Source organism: Protopterus annectens, chromosome 11.part0 (assembly GCF_019279795.1).
Source record: "Protopterus annectens isolate FY-2018-M chromosome 11.part0, PAN1.0, whole genome shotgun sequence".
In the NCBI taxonomy this organism is placed as follows: domain Eukaryota; kingdom Metazoa; phylum Chordata; order Ceratodontiformes; family Protopteridae; genus Protopterus; species Protopterus annectens.
Genome location: NC_056745.1, coordinates 957493587 through 957517647, shown reverse-complemented (window position 1 = coordinate 957517647; position 24061 = coordinate 957493587).

The following is a 24061-nucleotide window of genomic DNA, read 5'->3' as shown; positions in this document are numbered from 1 at the left end:
TTTAGTGAAAGAGCACACTACTGCTCCAGTTTCATCTGTTCAGGCCACTTAAGCATTGTCATTAAGTGTCATGATTGAGTCGACTATGTGCACCCCGTTAGGCATGCTTTTTTGGAAGCAATGCTAAAAGGAAAGCATTCAGCAGTGTAAGATGGCCATTCCTGTTTTACTGTTAAGATGCAATGTGTTTCTCAAAGCATTATACTGTTTTAGCAAAAGCTCTCTCCCCAACAGGATGACCTCTGTTAGAGCAAAAGGAGTTTCCTTACAGGATTTCAAGATGAAACCTATAAATAGGCAGATCTTCTCCCTTTTTTCTTTCCTCTTCTGTCTCACACTGGTGTCCTTGATACAGAGATTAGATCTGAAGTATTACATGTGATGGGTGCTCATGAAAGAGGTATTATAAACATTTTGGCTTATGAAGACAACCCCTTACTAGGGTTATTTCTAGTCTTACAGATGTCAAGAATGAATGAGCTGATATACATTATTACTCAAACGCTTCCAGATATCAGCATAGGTGTATAATGATAATTTAGCATCTTCCTCATAAATTAACTGAGGGGAAACATTACTCAGCTTGATCTGGAGTGGGAAATTGAGGGTATCAAATATTTTGATGTTTTCATGTACAAAGACGTCTACACAATATAAAGGAGAATGTACTGACATTAGACAGATGATCGACTGTACCTTACCGGCAGAATTACTTCTGTGAAAATAAATGTTCATGCCATGCTAAGAAACCCTGTTACAATGCTTACTTATTATCTTAGCAAGTGGTGGCTACAGACAGTGGCCAAAATGCTGTTGGCAACCATTTGTGTTGTGGTTTCCCAGGTTATTTTTTGGGGTCTTAGGGAATGCGATGGAGTATGAATGGGGTGTTTTAGTATTCGTTTGCAGTCACTGTGATGCTCAGACTAATGAATGTTGGGCAGGAAGAGGACTATCATCTAGTGGATCCAAATAGAGCAACCGCTTTATATAAAGAAGGGGTGCCTTCAGTTACACATCTCCATCTCAGTATCAAGATGCTTGGGTTAAGCTTAGCAGACAAGCTTCTGGTTACATGTAATAGGTGTAGGTCAAGCTATGGAGAGAGGGTTTATATTATACAATCATGTCTGGGTTAGCCCCTTGTGGGTAATACAAGATTTGTATATCAACCACAACTTAATTTTCTCAGGGACAGCCACAGAACACTGGGTTCAGAAAAGAGGAATAGAACTGGTACATGAAGGAAAGTTAAAGAACATGCATGATATCAGCACCCAACTGGGGACTGGTCTGATATCCTTTCTGGAAATTAAGAGTTTAGGCAATGGATCTTTATTTTCTTGCTCACAGGCCATAGTGCACAGACATCTTAGACTGAAATGACAAAACAAAAAGAACCTATGATGCACTGTCAACTCAGTCACCTTTAGACTGCCTACACTTATGTATAGTCCTACTACTCTAAAGAAGCAAATAAATGTAAGTATTGGTTTGCTAGAGATAACAGCAAGTAAAGGGAGCTTACGAGGAGCTCTAACTAATGAAAATCTGGTACAATACCTATACATTCTTCATATTGATCGCTACTGCAGTAACCTTAGCTATATGGGTTATATCCTGCCAAGGTAACAGCCAGGGGCATTATATCCTGTCAAGGATATAACAGCTTTCCAGCTTTCAAAGCTTCAGGGCACATCTCATGCTCCCAAACTGTGAAGCAGTTCAAACCTAGCTCACTAAAAGACAAGTTTGGATGCAAAGACCTTCAGAGATTTACTACTGTCAAAAAGTACACTTCTCTGAGGTTTTTAAGGATCAAAAGACAGCTTGTGCTTTCCTTAGCTGGGCAGATAAGTTCCATTTGAGGAAAAAACTTCCATTTTCTTATTTTTACTGATGTTTTATTACTTTCCGCTTCAGCAAAGTTATTTTAAAGCTAGTAGTGCTATGTTTAAATGGATTTTCTTGAGATTGTAATATACTTTTAAACAGAATACTCATTTCTGTCACTTTAATTACTGTTATCTAACTGAAAAAATGCTTTCTGTGGAGAAATGGTGTTTATTTTAACATTGTGGGGCTGCCATAGTGTTTGAAAGCATTTTTACTGTGTACTGTGGTAATTTTAGTGCCATTGTTGCTTGTTATCCCAATACAGAGGCACCATTTTCTGCTTGACCATGGAAGATTGTCACTCCCATGGTCAGTCCTTCTTCCAGCCACAAAAAGAAAAAAGTAAATAAACATCCTAGCAATTTGCCTAAACTGCAGGTGGGTGACTCTGATGTGGCATTTGTTGTGCCTCAGACCACTCATCTTTTACCCCAGATCCCTATGGTATAGCACCTACAGCCGGTATGGACTGGGGGCTAGCCACATCCTCTGCAGCTGTTGTGGTCCCTCAATGGGCAAATGAGAACCACTCTTGTTGGTCCTGGGATGAGGAACAGGGAAGGTTTCTCTGTTGTGTCAAAATGCTGTGCTCATCCCTGGAGAAGCAGAGGCTACCATTAATAAGATGATTGGCCCCATTTTTCCTGTCAAAAATAAACAGAAAAATGAGCATGTATTTACTCCTTTCCAAATTTCTTTGGATAGTAGTTTACTGGGACTGGTTCAGGGTTTGATCCTTATTGTAAAGTAGCTTCCGGTAAAAGAAACAGGGATGCTTCCTTTCCTGAAGAGATTTAAGATTCTGAATCTGAATAAGAGGATGTAGGGACAGATTCAAGGTTTAGTCCTCAGATTTCTGATTCTGACTCAGAGGAGAGCTCACGTTCTCATTCATGCAGTGGGGGGTTTCTCTTTCTCTGTGACTATTGCAAGAATATTCTAGAGTTTTCAGTGGGAGAACACTGAGCTTTCTCAGTCCCTCAAAAAATACTATGCTTTGTTACAGAAGGATTCTCCAGAACCTACACACATTCCTCCTGTCCTGTTTACTTTAGAGGATGTGTGACTTTCTGCCTGCAGTTTTCATAATAGTTAGCCAACTCTCCATACAAAGGCAGATATGATATATAAAGTTCCTCTGTCTCTTAAATTGTTATATACTATTACCAAACCTGACCCAGTAGCTTTAGCCTTAGTTGACTCCTCTGTCATTTAGCACTTAGTTAATTCCATTCCTACTCTTTCCAATAAGGATGGGAAAATTATTGATAGGTATGGAGGGAGTGTATTTTGCCACTTTGAATTTCAGAATTTTAAATCGTCAGGCACATGCATTAAAGTTTATTCTGGCATATTGTGAAAGTATGAGAAATGTTTTATCTACAGTTTCTTCTTGTGAAGCAACATAACTGAGATTCTTTTATTGCACAGGTTCCTAATCATTGTTTGCAATGTATATATAACTCTGTTGATACTTCTTCCAGGGCTATAGCTAATTATATAGTTTTAAGGAGGATTGCTTAGCTGCATTCTCAGAACCTTCCAGATGATGTTAAAAATTAGATTTTCCCTTGGATAGAGGTTTAGTGTTTGGCTCCTCTGCTACAGCGGTGATCAAAAAGTGTGATGGAAGGGCCAAGCTGAACCAGAAAATCTCTAAGATTCTTCAGTTCTCCTTTTCCAAATTGTCCAAGGGATTTTCTTTCTCCTTATCCAGTTTTGGCAAAAATCAGAATAAAGAGTCTCAACAAAATTCACATGAGCAGACTTTTAAAAAAGAAGTGGCAAGAAGCTTTCAAAAAGAAGTCTCTGACCGCCCAAAACCAAGAACACTCCAACAAGTTTGAATGACTTTTGAAAATGGAAATTGGAAATGTTTTTGCAATGTGACTTTAACATTTTAATTATGGTATTTGAATAATTGATTGTTAGAAGTTGAATTTATGCTATAAAATGAGTAGATTTTTGTATTGTAGAATACACTCTGAAAAGGCTTTGTATAGCCAAGGCACTGGAGGTGTGAATTTTCTGTATTCAGTTAGATTTGTGAACTGTTTTTTATTAAATTGTTCGAATTTACTGGCTGATCAAAAGTTGCTGTTTTTGGTGTGGCCTACAAGTTTGAATGACTGTTCAAGAGACCTTATGACCCCCACACACACACACACACACACACCCTGGCCCTCTTTCTCTTCCAGAAAGTCTGAATCTCTTTTTTTCTCTTTGGCAGTACATTGTTTCAGACAAATGGTTTCTGAAAATAATTCATCAGGGTTGCAGATGGCAGTTTGATGAAATTCTTCCTTTCCAATAGGCTGTCCCTCATTCTGCAGATTAGACTATTTTGTTTCCACTTATTTTACATCACATGCTGTTCCAAGGAGTGATAGAACCTGTTCCTCCTTCCCAGGTGGGGAAGGGTTTTTATTCAAGGATGTTCCTAGCCCTAAAGAAAGAAAATGCTTGGATATGCGTTCTGGATCCTTCTTTCCTAAACATGTTTGTGATAGTGCCCAAAATCAAAATGGTGGAACTTCAAAACCTGCTACCTCTTCTTCCTCTGTCAAAATCCCTGTAACACTAGACTTGAAAGATGCTTATCATTACATTCCTTCTCATCCAGACTTCAGGCATTTCTTAAGGTTCTGTGTGTCTGAATCACATTATAAGTTTCCTGCCTTACCCTTTGGACTATCCACTGCACCAAGAGTGTTCACAAAGTGTCTAGATTCAGTTATAACTCATTGCAAGCTAATCCATATTTTTCATAACCAGATGACTTATTTATGCTTGCAGAGTCTTTTTTTCAAAATGTCAGGATTCTCTCTCTTAGGTGAGAGATCTCTTTCACAAGCTGGGATTCCAAGAGAACATTCAAAAGTCTTTCTTGACTCCCTCACACAAGATTGTGCTCCTGAGATATCAACTAGACACCTGAGTAAAAAGAGCTTGCCTTCCACAGGAAAAAATATATATTTATTTAGATCTATTTCTAAGGTTTTCCCCTCAGGTTTCTGTCACTGCCAGGGAATACTTCAGGAGTTTGGGTCTCAAGGCATTTATGATTCTCATGATACCCCCTGGTAAGACTCTGCATGAGAAAGATACAGTGGTATTTGAAATCTCTTTTGTCCCAGCATCAACACCCTTTATCTTTTCAGATCCCAGTACTGGGATTTGTCAGAAGAGAAATCACTTGATGGAGATAACAGATATCCTCAAATGATGACCTCTCCTCCCTCCCTGCTCTAAAGCAGTCAGTCACCACAGATGATTCAGAGTTTGCTTGGGGAGGAGTTTCAGGAGAGATAAAAGCACAGGGGGTGTGGGACACCAAGGAGATGCTTGCCTGATCAAGGCATTCAATTCTCTGAAACATCTTTGGTCCCTGGGACCTCTTCAAGTGGTTACAGACAATACCACACTGTAGAGATTTCTTCAAGTAGACCACTTTACCTCCTCTTTGAACAATTAATTGGCACAATTCTGTTCTAGGACTTTCTTTCTGTGAAAGGAACCAGTTGGCCACCATGGTAAACTTTGCCCTTTCTTCAGTGTAGTGTTATCTCAGAGTTGGTATATTTAAGTAGGGGTGGGGGGGTGAAGCCCCCCACATGGGGTAGGTTCAGTTTTAGTCCGTTGAGATGTTTTCACATGGTGGACAAGTAGTTCCTTTCACAGCGAAAGGATTTCAGCAGTCCATGCTTTCAGTTTAATGATGCTTCAGAGAAGTGGAGTCAGGTAAATGAAGTTGGAAGAAGTGTAATTTAGATGGGTCAAAGTAGACCCATATATATATATATATATATATATATATATATATATATATATATATATATATATATATATATTGATATATATAGATATAGATATATATTGATATATATCTATATATATATATATATATATATAGAGAGAGAGAGAGAGAGAGAGATGCAAGCTTTGATACTGAAAAGAGTGATCAGTATTATATTGATTGTTGAAATTCCCACAATTTTTTTATCAAACTGTATTCTGAGGCAGAGCCACACTTTATAATGAGAAAGAGAAATTGCTTTACAACAGGCATGCTATATGGTAGAATGCCATACACCACTGGGTGTATAGCAGGGAAATGATCTGCATTGTTTCAGTAGTAACATCCCATGAAGTATGGGGTTGTGACATGATGAGAGAAAGCCTAGGTGAATATTTAAAGAAGAAATACTTAATGCCAGGTGCTTTTGCACAAAAGTATGTTTTCAGTCAGGATATTACACATGTCATATCAATACTGATATACTAATACTGATATGATGTCATAGCAATAGGGGAAATTTGGCCAGGCCACCGGGAACTTACTCTACTATTTTTTTATGTGCCATGGGATATTTTATGTTCTCCAGAGTTACCACCAACTCAGGCAAATGGGAACTCATGTTTAATGGCTCATCCAAAGGAGAGATAAATGCTTAATCTGCTTTCATATTTCTAACTACTATACTTTAATTACAGTGATTTGAGATGCAAAAATGTCCACGGTACCTTTTTGTTTAAGGGGAGGAGCTATTAGCTGCTAGTCTGTACTCCAAATTAAATATATATGCCTTTATAGTACTCAGGAATATATTTCAACATATTGTGTCTGTCTGACTGTTACAACATATCAAAAATTTCTCACCATCTTTCTCAGTTTATGACAAATCAGTAATGTTTGCCTTCCCCAAAGTGAAAATATGTAATCATACCTCTGACCCTAGTAACAGTAAAATACCATTGGCTTTCAGGAATCATGCCTGACAGCCAAAAAGATATTTGTCTAACATTAGTGTTTTACGCAAGGGAATCATTGTACAAAATTAGCGTTTTATGCATAGGAGATACTTTCCACCAGAGCATCTGTGGCCCCCAGTACTGCTGCTATTTAATAACATCATTCTCTGAGTTCATTATTACTCTCACAACATAAAAGTTCTTTGCACAAATATTTGCCTTTTCCTCTCATAAGTGAATTGAGAGAAAAAAACATTTCTAAACTGTAGCTCATATTTGGCTAACATGAGCAGTTGTGCTTTGGCAGAAGAAATTACATTTGGTCTGAGTATACTTTAGACCTTGGCTTTGAGAAATGTGATCTGAATTAATGCAGGCTGGAAAGGTCTATAGCCATTGGTAAAGACCAAAGGAAGCAAATGGGATAAAAATGAGGAAAATAATTAGAAATCAGTATGGTTAAGAAACGTAATTTTCATGAACTCTTGCTGCAGGAACTTCAGCTTTCTTTTTACATTTTTCATTTATTTCTTTGTTACCTAACTGTATTTTGTTTGCAAGGTAGGACCCACTAAGTATCATAATATTTTATAGAGGAAACTCTTAGCAGCCTTTTAAGTATACACACACACACACACACACACACACACACACACACACACACACACACACACACACACACACACACACACACACACACACACACACACACACACACACACACACACACACACACACACACACACATCAGCTGTTTACAGCGCAATACGGTTGTGTGTCATGCAGGCTAACTGGGTTTCAGTTTTCTAGAATAAAAAATGTAAATTTCAATGTGGTGAAACCTTGAAAGTAATTGTGCAAATTGGTGCTCACTTTATTTCGATAAAATTTTGGCTTAAAAATAATTTGTGGCCTGCTATTTGACCACCCATGTTATGTAATCATATTAACTGAAATACTTCCTCAATCTCTTTCTCTTTCACTTATTTGGCCACCAGCTTCCCAGTTTGTGTTTTGTCTTTAAAACATACTACTCTGGATGTATAACTTTCTTGATTTTGCCACTCCAGCTTTGATCAAAACTGGCACTGATGTTTAAATAACTTGGCATAGCTCCTCGTGGTCCCCTGCAGAGTTCCTAAGCCAGCAGAGAGCAGAAAAAGCAACTTTCTTGATCATAAGTATTTTTAAAACTTTTTGTTTGCATTTTTCGATCTTTTAAGCTTTTCGACTACTGTTTGTGCCTTTATTACTGTTTTATTGCCTTATTTTCCTGTGTTTGTGAGCTTATATTGTTGATTGCACTTGTGGGCTAAAGTATTGCTTAAAAGTAACTAACAGGCTAATACACTCAAGTGTACCAGCCTTTGATAGCAATTTAGTCAAAAACAAAGCATTTACTGCATTTTTCCTGTCTGTTTGAAAAAAAAAACAAAAAAATTTCTCCTTTCCTAAACTTTACTTGCTAGTTGTTCCAGTGATCAGATTTTGCTGATCCCTGGGCTTTGTATTTGGTTTCTGTGTTCCTCCATTTTCTTGTGTGGCCAGAGGTAGTTTCTTTACTCACCAGTGGGAGTGGGGAGTACTGAGCTGCTTGTTTGTCCTCAGAGGAGTGGTTAGAAGCAGCAACTTGTAATTTGTTGGCCATTTTGGGTCATTTCCTGTTTTTCCAGCCCCCTGCTATAAAGCACACTTTGGTGGGCTTTTCTGGCATTAGAGAACTTGGCATAGCTCCTCGTGGTCCCCTGCAGAGTTCCTAAGCCAGCAGAGAGCAGAAAAAGCAACTTTCTTGATCATAAGTATTTTTAAAACTTTTTGTTTGCATTTTTCGATCTTTTAAGCTTTTCGACTACTGTTTGTGCCTTTATTACTGTTTTATTGCCTTATTTTCCTGTGTTTGTGAGCTTATATTGTTGATTGCACTTGTGGGCTAAAGTATTGCTTAAAAGTAACTAACAGGCTAATACACTCAAGTGTACCAGCCTTTGATAGCAATTTAGTCAAAAAAAAGCATTTACTGCATTTTTTCCTGTCTGTTTGAAAAAAAAAAAAAAAAAAAAATATTTCTCCTTTCCTAAACTTTACTTGCTAGTTGTTCCAGTGATCAGATTTTGCTGATCCCTGGGCTTTGTATTTGGTTTCTGTGTTCCTCCATTTTCTTGTGTGGCCAGAGGTAGTTTCTTTACTCACCAGTGGGAGTGGGGAGTACTGAGCTGCTTGTTTGTCCTCAGAGGAGTGGTTAGAAGCAGCAACTTGTAATTTGTTGGCCATTTTGGGTCATTTCCTGTTTTTCCAGCCCCCTGCTATAAAGCACGTTAGCGCTTTAGCTGAGCTGCTACCGTTGCACACTAGGGCAGCGCCGGTTAAGCAGATTTAAACTATTAGGGCTACCTAAAGTTCACTCTTCAAATTTTCCCTTAAAACTACCTTCCTCAAAGTGTACTACTTTCTATTTAGTGTATCCTCCAACTATAAATTATCTCTACTTGACTCCCAAGTAGACTATTCTCTATCCGTATAGCTAAGCACTTGCTCCTACAGTACTTATCACCTCGATACAGCACTCTTGTTATAGAAAGTACCCCAAAAAAGCAAACCCCATTTCTCGGTCACCCACATTCCCAAAACCTTTTTTTTAAGTTTTTCCGTCTATTCCTTCTAGCATGTCGAGGGATCAGTTGCTAATATCCTCTCCTGCTCAGCTGGTGAACCTGGGATTATTGAGGCAATGTTACAATTGCCTCATGTACACAGACAACCCTCTCCTCCTCCCACAAAACACAAATACATGCGAGAGATGCAACTATACGGCCAAACTGGAGGCTGAGCTCTCTCAACATAGGACTGGCAAGACCAGACAGGAGGAGAAGGTAACCACACACACTATAGACCCAGTCTCACATAATACCATCACAACCTCAAATCATATACATAAACACACAAAGACATACTCGAGGCTCTGATCAAAAATCTACCAAAACAGCAGAGGCCACCAAAGCAGACACCCAAACAACTACCACCTCAGAACACAACACCTGCATCACATAGACCACACAGTCAGAGTGTCAAGCAGTCACAGCCCTTAAGGCCAAACACTATGCCAGACACACTAGTCATTGGTGACTCCATAGTCAGACACACTGACGTCCCGCTCACCAGACTGAGTAAGGAGAAGGTCACAGTAAGCTGCCTGTCGGGTGCTAGAATCCGCCACATAACGCATGCACTCAGGTCTCTCAACAGCAGGTACAAGTATGACTCAATCATTGTCCACGCTGGTGTAAACGACCTGAGACGTACCTCCCTGGACTACATGAAAAGAGACATAGAGGAGCTCTCTGATTATGTAGCCCAGGCAGGTATGACCCTGACCTTGAGCAGTATCCTACCTTCACCAAGAATGATGCCACAATACAGAGATAAGATGATCAGTTTTAACAATTGGCTTAAACTCTGGTGTCATTCAAAGGGGATCCAATGTCTGTCTGCCTGGGATGACATGCTGGACAAGCCACGCTGCTTTGCAAGGGACGGCTTGCACTTGTCACCCCTGGGATTCCGGATTTTGGCAAAGGCTCTTGCCACCTCCATAGTGCCTTTTTTAGGCAAGGCTCAAATTCTAAACCTACCACCCTAGAACAAAACAAAGAAAAAAACTAAGGGTAATGCTGCTCAATGCCAGAAGTCTCAACCTCAAGATGCACGCACTCGAGGCCCTTCTCAGTATGGAGAACATCGATGTCTGTGCTGTGACAGAAACCTGGTTCAAGGCTCCTGAGAGCACCCCAGCACTATCAGGTTTTACCTCATATCATGCGTTCCGGCCACAAAACCCAGACAATACCAAGAAAGGAGGAGGGGTATCCATATTCATCAAGGACACCCACACCTCAAGATTGGTGGCATCGCACGATGCATCGGAAACCATCCAGGTGCAATTAACCATAGGCAAGACTGCTATGCAAATTGTAGCATGTTACAGGCCACCCTCGCAAACTCAGGAACCTCACATGGCCTTCCTGAAAACACTGGAGGGGATAAATGATCTCTGAACACCATCATACTAGGTGACTTCAACTACCCTAATATAGACTGGGAACACTACTCAAGCCCAAACACTCTAGCCCAAAAGTTCCTGGAATTCATAAACTCAAATGCCATGGAACAACTAGTCACCATCCCCACAAGAGGAGAGAACATACTTGATCTCATCATCATGAACATGGGAGCACAATGTTCAACGCCAGAAGTATACCCCTCACTGGTGAGATCTGATCACAAACTAATCTCGCTGGAGGTCCTCATCCCGCCCCCACCCGAAATGAAAAAGACCACAGTAAAGAACTTCTCGAAAGCCGACTTCACACTTCTAAAGACTAGTGTGGTCTCCTTTAAGGCCCCTGAGCCGGCGGTTAACATTACTCAAACCGCTGAATCACTTACAAATGCCTTCTACCAGCACCTGCAGGGCTGCATGGATCAGGCTATCCCAAGCAAAACAAAGACTCTTTGTACCAAAGGCAAGCGTCCAGTCTGGTGGACCCCAGCCATAAACAAACTCTACAATAAAAGGAGAAAGCTACTACAAGATAGAGCAAAATCCTTAAAAGGTAAGACACCGCTGATCACTATAAGTAAAAAGCTAAGAGCTCTCATAAAATCATCCAAAGCTAATTTTGAGAAAAAAATAGCTAAGGACTCTAAAGACAACCATAAAGCATTCTTTAGCTATGTCAGAAACCTAGGAGGAAACTCTCAGATATGCTCAGAATTAGTTCAAAATGATGTGAAGATTACTGATCCTACAGACATTGCCAACATACTGGCTGACAGGTTCAGTGCAAACTTCTCCCCACCCTCCCCGCCTAAAGAAGAGATATCTATACCAAATGATTGTAGCCCCCCAAACATCTCCAACGCTCAGGTGAGAACTGCTCTCTCCAAGGCACCTGATGGTGTCCCCGGCTGTGTGCTCCATGAACTCAATGAGGAATTAAACCCACAGTTAGGACAGCTGTTTAATCTTAGTCTCACCTCCGGATACGTACCCAGGGAGTGGCGCACAGCGACTGTGGTCCCACTCCACAAAGGCGGTGCCTCCACCGACCCTGGAAATTACCATCTCATTAGCTTGACAAGCCTGATCTGCAAAGCCATGGAAAGGATCATAATGGATCTCATAAATAAAGACATAGGGAATTTGCAGACTTTGGATCCAACCCAGTTTGGCTTTGTCAAAGGCAGATCATGCCTTTTAAACTTGGTTGACTTTTTTGAAACAGTCACCAAGGCCATTGATGAGGGAAAGGCAGTCCATACAGCCTACCAAGACCTGGCGAAGGCTATCGATACAATACCCCACTCGGGTATCATTGAAAAACTCATCAACTTAAATGTAAACCCATACATTACAAGATGGGTTGCAAACTGGCTGAGTGACAGAACCCACAGGGTCAGAGTTGCTGGCGCCATGTCAGACTCTAAGCCTGTCACAAGTGGTGTCCCACAGGGCTCAGTCCTGGGCCCACTCTTGTTTGGCATCTACTTTTCTGAAGTACAAGCAAACACAGGAGGGTTATGGCTGACAAAGTTCGCAGATGACTGCAAACTGGGCACCGTAGTTGAGAACACATCCGACACAGATATCCTTCAGAAGGGTCTCACAGAAACGGATAACTGGTGCCAGAGCCATGGCCTCAAGTTAAATGCCAAGAAATGCATAGTCATACCCTTCGGGAAAAATAAGGTTACCCCTAGCTACCATATAGGTGGCAATCCCTGAACACAGAAGAAGTTATTAGGGACCTGGGAACCCAGGTTGACAGTAGCCTTTCATTCGACACTCATATTGCTAAAGTAGTTAGGAAGACCTTCTACATTGCCCACCTTATCATGAAGGGATTCACATCTAGATCAAGGGAAGTCATAGTCTCCCTATACTCATCACTCATCAGACCAATGATCGAGTACAATGCCCCATTCGGAATGTATCTGACCCGACACTTGCAGCAGCTGGAGAGGCCACAAAAGTTCCTCACCAAAAGGATAAAGGGTCTCAAAAATCTGTCTTATGCTGCATGACTGAAAGAACTCCAGTTATATTCAGTTGCGTACCGCTTACTCAGAGGTGACCTATGCCTGACATACAAGGCCATGTCAAACCCAGAATTGATGAATATGCTTCATCTCAAAAAATCTAGATCCCTCAGAGCCACAAGGGCGGGTGACTTAAACCTCGACACGGTTATTAATAGAACGTGCTGGAGGGATAGATTCATCACCCAAAGACTCCCTATGCTGTGGAACAAAATCCCGGTTTATGTGAGGCAGAGCACCTCGCTGGTCTTGTTCAAGAGGAATCTTGACCAATGGATGGGAGATCGCAGATACACCCCAGGGGTTACCTCAGTGTCACTGCTCGACAGAGGCACAGCTAAATAATGGGCATACTTTCTCCAAACTAAGGGGTGGCGTAAGCCACAAAACTATGGCTAGGCTTATAAATGCCCTCGGGCAGATAGCCTAGTATGAACCTATGAATCTATAAATGATGTCAGTGTTTGCTTACAAGAAATTACATAATACCATGAAAAATGTAGACAAGAAAAGCACATATACAAAGTGTTAATTTGTTCTCCTGCTGCTTTCCTAAAACAAAGAAAAAGGCATTTTAATAACGTTTTCAATATCCAGGAACCACTATTCCAGGTTTTGGAGGGCCCAGCTCCACTTCAAGTAGTAAACCTTTTTTCCAAGGAAGAATAGGGGTGTAGATAATGGAAAAGACATGGAGAGGCAAACACAGATGACTAGGTATCTGGAACTCTTGGGCAAGATCTACCCACTATCTGTACCCTGTGGGATATAATGTCCTCTTCTTCCATCCCAGATTTGTTAATTCTGAAAATGCTTATTCACATGAACTACTGCAATTTAATTCACCTCATGTTGAAGAGGCTGGAGGAGCTAACATATTGCATTGAGCCTGAACTTCCTCCTTCAACCCAGGATGTAGGAGCCAACATTGGCTTCTCAGTTCCATCCTCCCACTGAGGTTCCACCAGTGCCATGATGCTAAACAAACATGGGTCATCTGGGGCACAGCAAGTGCTTTATTCCTCTGCACCCCGGGGCTACCAATCCTTCATGTCACAATAACCATGTAATAACACCATGAGCTGCAATGCAATTGAATCATATCTCATACCAAGTAAACATCTTTTGGGAAAACATTCTAAATCAGTGAATTATAAGGCAAGTATATAAAACAGTATCTTGAACAGACATATTAGTGTGGGAAGCATGCTTCAGTTAAGGGGATATTAAATGACATACAGTTTGATATGTGGCTGCAGGTGACATTGTGAGGATTTAGTCACAAAAGCTAGATGCACTTAGCTTTTATCTTTAAGCATGTATATCTGTATGCAGTGTCTAGAAGTTTGTGCACTTTTTTGTGAACTTTTTGTAATTAGTTAAACATCTGAGGTCTTTGGAGAGGTGGTGGCCGTTGCCAGGGATAATCTTTGAAAAAAAAATTTCTCCTATGGTGAGACCACTGGCTTGGCAATATTCTCCTATGGTGAGACTACTGGCTTGACAATGCTGACTATGTGTTCCACCATCCTGCTGTCATAAGGAGTATAGAAACATATTATGTTAAAGTTTACTGTTGAGGGAGGGACAGAAAACATTGTTCAGTATTTTAAACTCAGTGAGGTAAACTGAAGGGTAGATAGTGCATGATAAATAACAGTTTAGCTTTCTAGAGGGATGTGCATTGGTGCTTAAGTTGAAGTGAAAGCTTGATTAACCTGCATATGGCACTGCAGTTTTCTAAGTCATTGATGTTTGCGTTATACCATTATTTAAGAAATGGGTTATATGAATAGAGTTTCTAGCATGCATAACAAGATATGGACCAGCATTCCTCTTTCCTCCATTGAGGTAAGATGGATTATACTCCTGTATTCAGCAATATATTATGAATGTGGGTATAAAAAACATAGCTGATGGCATATGGTCATGAGTGCATAGCCCTTGAGACTGCACAATACCAGCTGTGAGTAAAACTGCCTGATCCACACATAAACATAAACATGATATGTTATTATTAGGTAATAATATTATTTAAAAAGAAATTGCTTACTTCACTGGCAGTGAACACAGAGGATTTATTATGTGACCTACTAATGAGCTGCTCCTGTAATACAGGATTTGAATATCTCAGCCTCCATCGCTCTGTTGTGTCCCTCTTTAAGTAGGATACTTAACCAAACAGTGCTCTGGGGTAATTGGGAAACTAGGCTAGGCTCCTCAATGGTCTCTTCGGTTGCATGCCTAATAATTATATATGAAACTGTGTTTAACTAATGCCATTGCATTTTATTTACTGCATTTGTTAGCTAAGTAATATAATTTGTCCAAATACCCTTTTCAGCAATGACTACAGCCAATGGCACAAAAGAGTAAACATATGGTTGAGAAAAATACACACACCTGAAATATTTACAGCAAAATAAAATAAATAGAAGAACAGCAGGACACTCCATCTCAAATCAAATTAATAAATCAACAGGGAACAAACTGTGGCATCAGTGGAAGACTTCTGAAGCTACCTATTGATTCATGTGAAAATAAAATGCATATTCCAAATAAAGACAACCAAATCAGTTAGTTTATCAGAAAAAGACAAAATCAATGTTCCAAAAAACATACGTTGTTCTGGAAATTTCTTAAAGGCATTCTCATTTCAGGCAGCAGAGCTATTATATCCATGCTTGCTAAAGCTTTAACAGTTAATGATCTAAGAAAAAAAAACTTCCCAACTACCACAAATTTTCCTCTCCCCCAAAAACTATTTTCCCACCCCTAGACACCTTCCAGTTTAGCTTCTTCATGGTGAACTCTTTATATAAACAGCTCAGAAACTTTGCTTAATTAAACAGCTCCCATCAAATTACTAAAAAATAAGCATTTTTTATTGCAAAAGCACTAAAGCACTAAACTTCATACATGATACAATAAAATCTGGTACCATAACAGAAACACACAATATTCCTTGTACTTTATTTAAATAAACTGTTTTACAAGAAAAAGTACTGACTAAAAGTAAAATTAGTAAAATTCTATATATGGATAAGAAACATATTGCAGAAATGACAGGAGTTTTACATTCACCGAGAGATTATTTAGAGGTAGTTTAATAAAACCTTAGATATAATCATAATGATTTTCTTCTAGAAGAGCAAGCCTTTAGAGTTTACTAGAATTAAAGAATCTTTTCTTGAATCTACTATTTTGACAACATTGGCATTTCATTGTAGATTTGCTGAGCCAAAAAATAAAAATTACTTTCTTAGCAAAACTTGGATTACTGCCAACATTAAACAGTAGCCTCAAAAATATCTCAGTGTGCAGTCAAGAGACAGTAGGAATTGCTTTAACTTTTTGTTACCTTAAGTTAATGACTAGGGAGCTGCTGATATTGAATAGCTCATAACAATTTTAAAGATCCCAAGAGCTTTGAGCAACATTCAGTTAGTTTCTCAATATATTAAATGGCAAATTTCTAACATCACATGCATAACTGCATATTTATATTCTTTGAAGTATTAAACTTGTTTTAGCTGCTTTTAAGTTTAGTACACTTATTTAACTATTGCATTTTACTACAGTTTTTTTTTTAAGATTAATGCATTTGACTTATTAATGTATATTTTTGTTTTATGAGCTTGCTCTATGAACATTGTTGGCTGCACGCCTTCCAACAGATGATCTCTTCAGTTTCAGTCCATGTTTGTCTAATATTTATGATGTCCTAATGCTAGAAAAGTGTTCCAGTAAATTAAAATCTTTAATATTATTCTTATAACATTTATTAGTCATTTATTTAGGGTTAGCCAAGAAAGTTTATACTGTACAGTTCATGCAGGTGACTTGTGTACTTCAACAAGATAAAACACAAGAGTATTAATAATTTTGTGTGTGTGTGTGTGTGTGTGTGTGTGCATGATGTGTGTCTTTACATATCAACAATGCACAGGCATACACACACACACGCACACACACACACACACACACACACACAAATGTTATTTGAGTGTGTGTGTGTGTGTGTGTGTGTGTGTGTGTGTGTGTGTGTGTGTGTGTGTGTGCGTGTACATGAGTGTATATATGCGTATATAGGTCTACTTCTAAATTTCAAAGTGTCAAAACCTCAAATTTCTTATGGTCTCGACGATAAGATCAAAGTTTTGAAACTTTGAAATTTAAATAAAAAAAAAAAAAACAAGAAAATCTTTTTTTATTTTTACATTTTGCAGAGGGGGCAAGCATCTCCCATACCACCTGCTAATTAAATTTACCAACTCTGAGATTGCACTACTGCTAGGAAAATGGTAACTATACCATTCCGCACTGTACATCGATCTCCATTTAAATGGTTTGAAGTTTCAAAACTTCGATCTTATGATCTTGACCATAAGAAATTTGAAGTTTTGAAACTTCAAAATTTAGAAGCAGACCTGTATATATATTTATCTCTCTCTCTCTCTCTATATATATATATATATATATATATATATATATATATATATATATATATACCACAAGCTACAGCACTGAGGAAACTCCACAGGAAATATTCAGACTGGTTTATTAATTAGCACCTTTGTCTACTAGATAATATAGGATTTTCCCCAGACTAACAATCTTTTACATAAAGCATTTATGCAACAGTCATACCACTTGAAACCACATGACAGAAAATATCCAGTATTAAAACTTCTTAGAAAATACTAAAACATCTTAAACACGCAGCTGCATTTATAATATAAAACCTTACTTAAGGACTTGGTGTGGAGGGGTTATATCCTCCCATACCTACAATGCCTTGCCTTTTTCCATCTTCAATTGCTTCCTTAATATAGCATGCCCTGAGGTAACACACTCTCAAGAAAGGCTTTCATATCTCAATTACCTTGCGAGCTTCAAAGACTTCAGCTACCCTAGCTCAGACATCCTTACATTACTTTTACCAGTATAAACTAATACTTAATGTATGGCACACTTAAAACAGACTGGGATAAAATCTTCATTGATGCAAATAAGACTGTCTGGGATGCTATTAATGAATTTGAATGTAATTATCTTTTTTATTAACTGACTACTTGATCCTAATTAAACCATTTTCAGTCATGACTTAAGCCAGAATCCCAAAGTGTAAATGTATTCCCTGGCATTCAATAAACTCTGTGTATGCAGTGATGTGGAGTGAGCAGCAGCTCTCATTGCATATTTATGCCACGTAATGCTTTTAAACCTAAATAAGTGAGGTTGCGTGGCTGGCAAGTGTTGCCGGGCAGGAAACTGTGTAAGTGAACACAGATAGCAGTCTTATTTAAGTCAGAGCACTGAAGGTCTGGGGTTTTAAGCGGAATTCCACAATGATCACCAGGGCTTAATAGATAGCTCTCAATCTCTTAGTGCAAGATATCTGGACAAAGGTCAACATAATAGGCAGAAACTGATCCAGATACAGGGACATATTTGACATACTTGCTCATTAGAAATGTGCAGAATAACCAGTGGTTTGTGTTAAAATACATGTTCTGAAGGATTTGAAGTTTGAAACTCAAATGTATGTAATTATTGAGTCACATCAATCCTGAGATCATTCCAGTGATATGGCAGAACACCACAACTTTGATACAGAACACACCAAAAGATATATTAAGCAAAAACTGGACATTCTATGAAAATCTGGACAGTTGACAGGTATGATAGTTAAGTATATGGTCCAAACACAATAAAGGACAGTGTATCTATAGTGCAGATTATTGTGAAATACCATGTCTGGCATTTTGTACTGAAGTTGTGTAAATGATTTGTAAGGCTATATGGACTGCCATGTAAAATAAACACTCAGAGGAAGTGTGTCTATTGAATTGGGACATACAAATGAATTGTAGGAATGAACATAGGGAAAGAGGACAGGTGAAAGGACCTAATGTACAGCAGATGAGGTCATGTCAATGGAAGACAGTTATAGCAGCAACACCAGTCGCATATCAATATAGTACAGTAGGGACTGCACAGTGAAAATGTGTATTATGTGACTGTCACACACAGTGAAATAACAATGGGGAAGATGTCTGAGTGAGATAAGTATCCTTACATGAATAATGCCGAGGTTATCTATTAGGGATGTTACATACAACTGGAGTAGTGTGCATATTGTGTAGCTGTGCAAACGGATTTGCCTGAATATGAGTGTAATCTCAACAGAGGTCTGCAGCAAGTGGGATACAGGTAAAGGCCCATGGACAACATTAAAAGAAGCAAGCACAACAATTGATGATATCAGAATAATACCAACAGTAATCCCATGTCTCTGACATAACAAAGTGATTTAGAGTGATCAGAGAAGATTCTGCACAGCTATTATAATACAGATACACTCTATGACAGTAATCACACACACTGTCCTGGTAGCATAACATGTGCTGGAGGTATTAGGAGGGACACTGCTATACCTGTATGTGACATTATGATCAATACAGGATACTTAACTGGTGTGCATGGTGTGTGTGTGTGTGTGTGTGTGTGTGTGTGTGTGTGTGTGTGTGTGTGTGTGTGTGTGTGTGTGTGTGCGTGTGTGTGTAGATATATATATATATATATATATATATATATATATATATATATATATATATATATATAGATATATATAGCACAATCCACACTGTCACAAATGTTACCCATCCCATTAATGTCTTCAAACACTTATGTGTGTACTGTGTGCATCACCAGAATAGGTAGCACACATGCATCTGGTGTAACATCTTGATGGGGGTTCTGCCCCATCAGACAGTAATGTTTATGCCACAAAAAGAATACCTAGGTATGGCCAATAAGGTATATGACAGCTCACTGTGACAAAGGTGAAAGGGCCTAATGTAATGTAAGGAAGGTCAGTTACACATCACTGAAAGATGTGTAGGGAGGTACATGAAGAAGACTACATTTTACTCGGTTATTGGTGTGATAAAGGCTGTGAACTATGGAGATATTATGGCCTCTGCTGTGGATGTCCTTCACATACTCAGTAGTTGTGTTATATACAAGGGAGTAGTCAGCACTGTGACCACATGCTGGTGAACATTCCGGTTACCATCTACCCCAGGACACAGGTCACATACCTCTTGGTCTGATTATAGGGTGTGATGTCCACATTATACTTGAATTGTGTGTTAGTTCTCCTGACATAACAAGTCTCACCATGTCTTCATGTCATTGCAGGTGTTTTCATGGCTGTGGCAGCAATCTTTGGTGTGTGTTTATACTGTCTGTATTATACTAATATCACAGTTGAAGACAATGATTGGAATTGTGGAACAGTACATACAGGAAGGAATGAGGTCTAAAAGGCGGCAGGATTTAAATGAGCTATGTAATGTTTGAATGACAAAGATTGGGATTGGAAGCAATATAGGTCAGTAAATGTCTTCTACAATTTACAGAGGGGGATAATTTTGATAGTTTTATTCATATGTTGGAGAGGGTATGCAAACAGTATAATGTTGACCAAGGGCTCTGGGTACAGTACCTGACCCCCTTACTCCATGGTAAAGTGGCAACTGTTCTTTCCAAATAGTCTGATACTGACTGTTTAAATTATAATGTTGTAAAGAACTGTTTGGTAGAATTTTTTAAATTAACACCTGAAGCTTATAGGAAAAAGTTTTGTGAATAAAGATGCAAGGCAGATGAAAGTATGTGTAAATATGCTGCTGAACTAAGCACTTATTTTCATATATGGGTGAGTGGATGTCAAGTCACCACTTTTGAAGGGCTGGCAGACTTTTTGGTGAGGGAACAAGCCCTGAGGACTTTGCCTGAGGACATGAGAATCTGGTTAGCAGATAGACAATGCAATACTGTAGATCTGTTGAGGAAGAAGGGAGACCTATACTTTGCATGCAGGGCATCACTGCACAGGAAAGGGACACCCAGTACTGCTCATGAGTCTAAGGGAACCCATGGTGGGCAGCCTAGATTACCCCAAACAGAGTCTGCCAGTAGCAGGCAAAGCCACTAGTCCAGGTAAAAGTCCAGGACCAAGGGTTCAATGTTTTAAATGAAACCAGTGAGGCCATGTAGCATATAAATGTCCACAGAGGCAAAGTGGGGAACAAAAGCTGGGAGAACCAGTAAGTGGGAATGACAAAATGCCAACAGTAGGATATCTCAAGACAACAAGGGTACCAAACTACCACCCTGCAGACATCCTGATAGGGAATGATTTTGATAATGTAGTACTGTGTGTGCATGCAGTTACACGCAGTCAGGCTTGGAGACAAGCATGTGGGTTTGATAGCCTGGGAAGAACCAGACAGACCACACACTTGCAGCCAGGACTGGTGAGGTGATTACTTCAGGGAGCGGACTACCCTGTAGCACTGAGACTGAAGGTGAGTCACAGTTGCTTGTGGATACTGATGTTCCCATGGACAGAGTGACTGCAAGGGCAGAGGTGAGTAGTAGTACTCAAGCTGAAAGTGAGGCACCGCTGTCAGAGGATGCCAGATGTCCTGTGGATGGGGAGCTGGGAAGGGTTACTAAGAGAGAGTTGAGACAGGCTCAAGTCTCGCACCCAACATTACAATGCCTGAGGGAGGTAGCTAGTGAGGCACCTGATTCTCAAGGGAAGGGAGACTCTGTATACTGGGACAAAGGGTTACTGTATAGAGAGTGGACCCCTACGGGAGGGCTAGAGGGTGAGAGAATACAGCATTTTACCCAGAGCCTACTGTCTGACACTTCTAGCCATAGCCCATGATATTCCCTTTGCAGGTCATATGGGCAAAAACATACAAAGAGACATATTATGCAGAACCTCTATTGGTCTGAGATTTCCAGAGATGTAACAGGGCACTGCAGGACCTGTATGCAGTGCCAAAAGTTAGGCAAGGCAGGAGACAAGGTGAAAGCTCCTATGATGCCTTTACCTGTGATTGAGGAGCCATTTCAGAGGGTAGCTATAAATAAAGTGGGGCCTCTGAGTACCCCAAGTTCCACAGGGAAAAAGTATATCCTAGTAGTAGTAGATTATGCTACCAGATACCCTGAAGCAGTGGCCCTGTCCTCCATTGAGGCAGGAAAAAGTGGCAAATGCTTTGTTAGAGATTTTCAGCAAGGTAGGTTTCCCAAAAGAAATACTAACTGACAGAGGTGCCAATTTCATGTCAGACCTGCTGGCTTGTCTGTGGAATAACTGTGGGGTGAAGCACCTAAAGACTGCCCCTACCATCCCCAGACTAATGGTCTTGTTAAGAGGTTAAACTCTACACTCAAGGCAATGCTACGAGCATTTGCAACCAGTTTAAGAGGGACTGGGACAAATATTAGGTTCCCCAGGGTATCCATGGGTTTTTCAGTTGCTGTATGGGCATAGGGTAAGGGGACCTCTAGATATGATTTGAGACGAGTGGGAGGGTGAGCGTGAATCCCACAAGGAGTTTGTTGTGACATATGTCCTAAGCCTCAGGACAAGGCTTAGGAAACTCATGGGCTTGGCCCAGGAGAATCTGGCAGAAGCCCAACAGCAGAAAAAGGTCTGGTATGACAGGAATGCTTGAGCTAAAGAGTATTCTGTAGGGCAGCAGGTAATGGTTCTCATTCCTATCAGACACAGAAAGCTGTAGGCAGCTTGGGAGGGACCATACAAGGTGGTAAGGAAGGTCAGTGATGTTATCTACAGGGTCACAAATTGTACCATGTTAACACAATGAAACCTTACCATGATAGGGAGGCCCTTGTGCTAAGTATTGGCAATAGAAGGCAGGAGGAGTCTGAGGGAAATCTATGGCTACAGTGAGTCAGCCAAGAAAATCCCAGATAACTATGATGGAGCCTAGGGTTGCAGACATATGATGGGAGCACGGTACTGGGGTCAGCAATACAAAGGCAGCTGGAATCTCAAGACAGGGAATGGAGTAAGGCATTCCCAGATAGGGTCAACCCTCTCAAGCAATATTTCTCAAGGGTCACTTGAGAAATTATCTTGAGTTCTCGTGGGGGGGAGAAGTGTGACAAACCGAAATGCTGCCAGCCCAACTAGCTGGAATTTTGTAAATAATTATATGTCACTTGAAAATATTAATATGATTTATATAGAAATGTGACACTGCCAGCCCAGCTATCTGCAATTTTGTAAATAATCATATGTTATTTGTGAATACTAATATGATCCATAGGCTTGTCTTACAAATGTAAGATAACTATATGTTATGTGTATATTAAACTACTGGTGCAGAAGTGTGTGTTGAACTGTATGTTATGTACTGCCTTTAAGAATGTAACCACAGTGTACCCTACTGGAAAAGAACAGAAATGTATATGGACTATGTGCCTATGGAAATGTGCGCTTTCATGGTAGTAACTGGAACATACAGAGTTAACTTGCAAGCCCTCAAGTAAAATAAGTTGAAAAATAAATTGTTTTATATTTGTGTTTTAATGCAGCAAGAAGACAGGATGTCTAGAGCTAAAAGTTACTTTCTATTGTCATCAAACAGAAATAATTACTAAATTTCAAATGTAAAAGTGTTAATTGTTTTACAACTTACAGTTCTAGGCAAACGTCTGAGAAATATGTACTTCTCACACAGAGATACTAAAACTTCTGTTGGTATCTGTTAGCCTAGGAACTGAAGGCAGGTGACAAATAGTGATATCATCCAGCTGACCCAGCAGTAATGTTTTGATATCAGTTTGTGAACTCTGTCAGAGACTATGCATTTTGTATTTGCCTTTGGACCAGGAAACATCCTCTCATCAGCACTTGCCTTGCTAATAGTAAGTAATCAGGGTACATTAGTCTCTCTTAGAGATAGATAGGAATATAGTAAGATTAGTTTAGATGTTTTCTGTTTTTATTTGAGACTGACCTGCAATGTTGTTTTAAAATACTTCCTGTGATTCTGAGCTCTGTAGTCACTGTACTGAGTTATGGAATATTATCTTGTTCTTTTATTATTTACTATTAAATATATTTAAACCTTTTAATTGTGGCTGGTTTGTTTAGAACTATTTTAGCTCTTAGATGACTTGCATATGTATTTGGTGACACTGTATAGGCCACTCCAATATCCTTGGCCTTGGTCACACTTACCATTTGGATAATAGTAACATTACACAATAGAATTGGTCAACCTTTGTAAGGGCCTTTTAATAGCTGATAAAGAACTGGTTGGTGGCAGTGATTCATAGGTTCATAGGCTGGTACTAGGCTATCAGCCCTAGGGCCTATACAAGCCTAGCCATAACAATTCCCTGGCTATTTCTTCCCACACTATTTACTTCCCCTGGACCCCTGTCTAACAGGGCGACTGATGTGATCCCCGGGGTG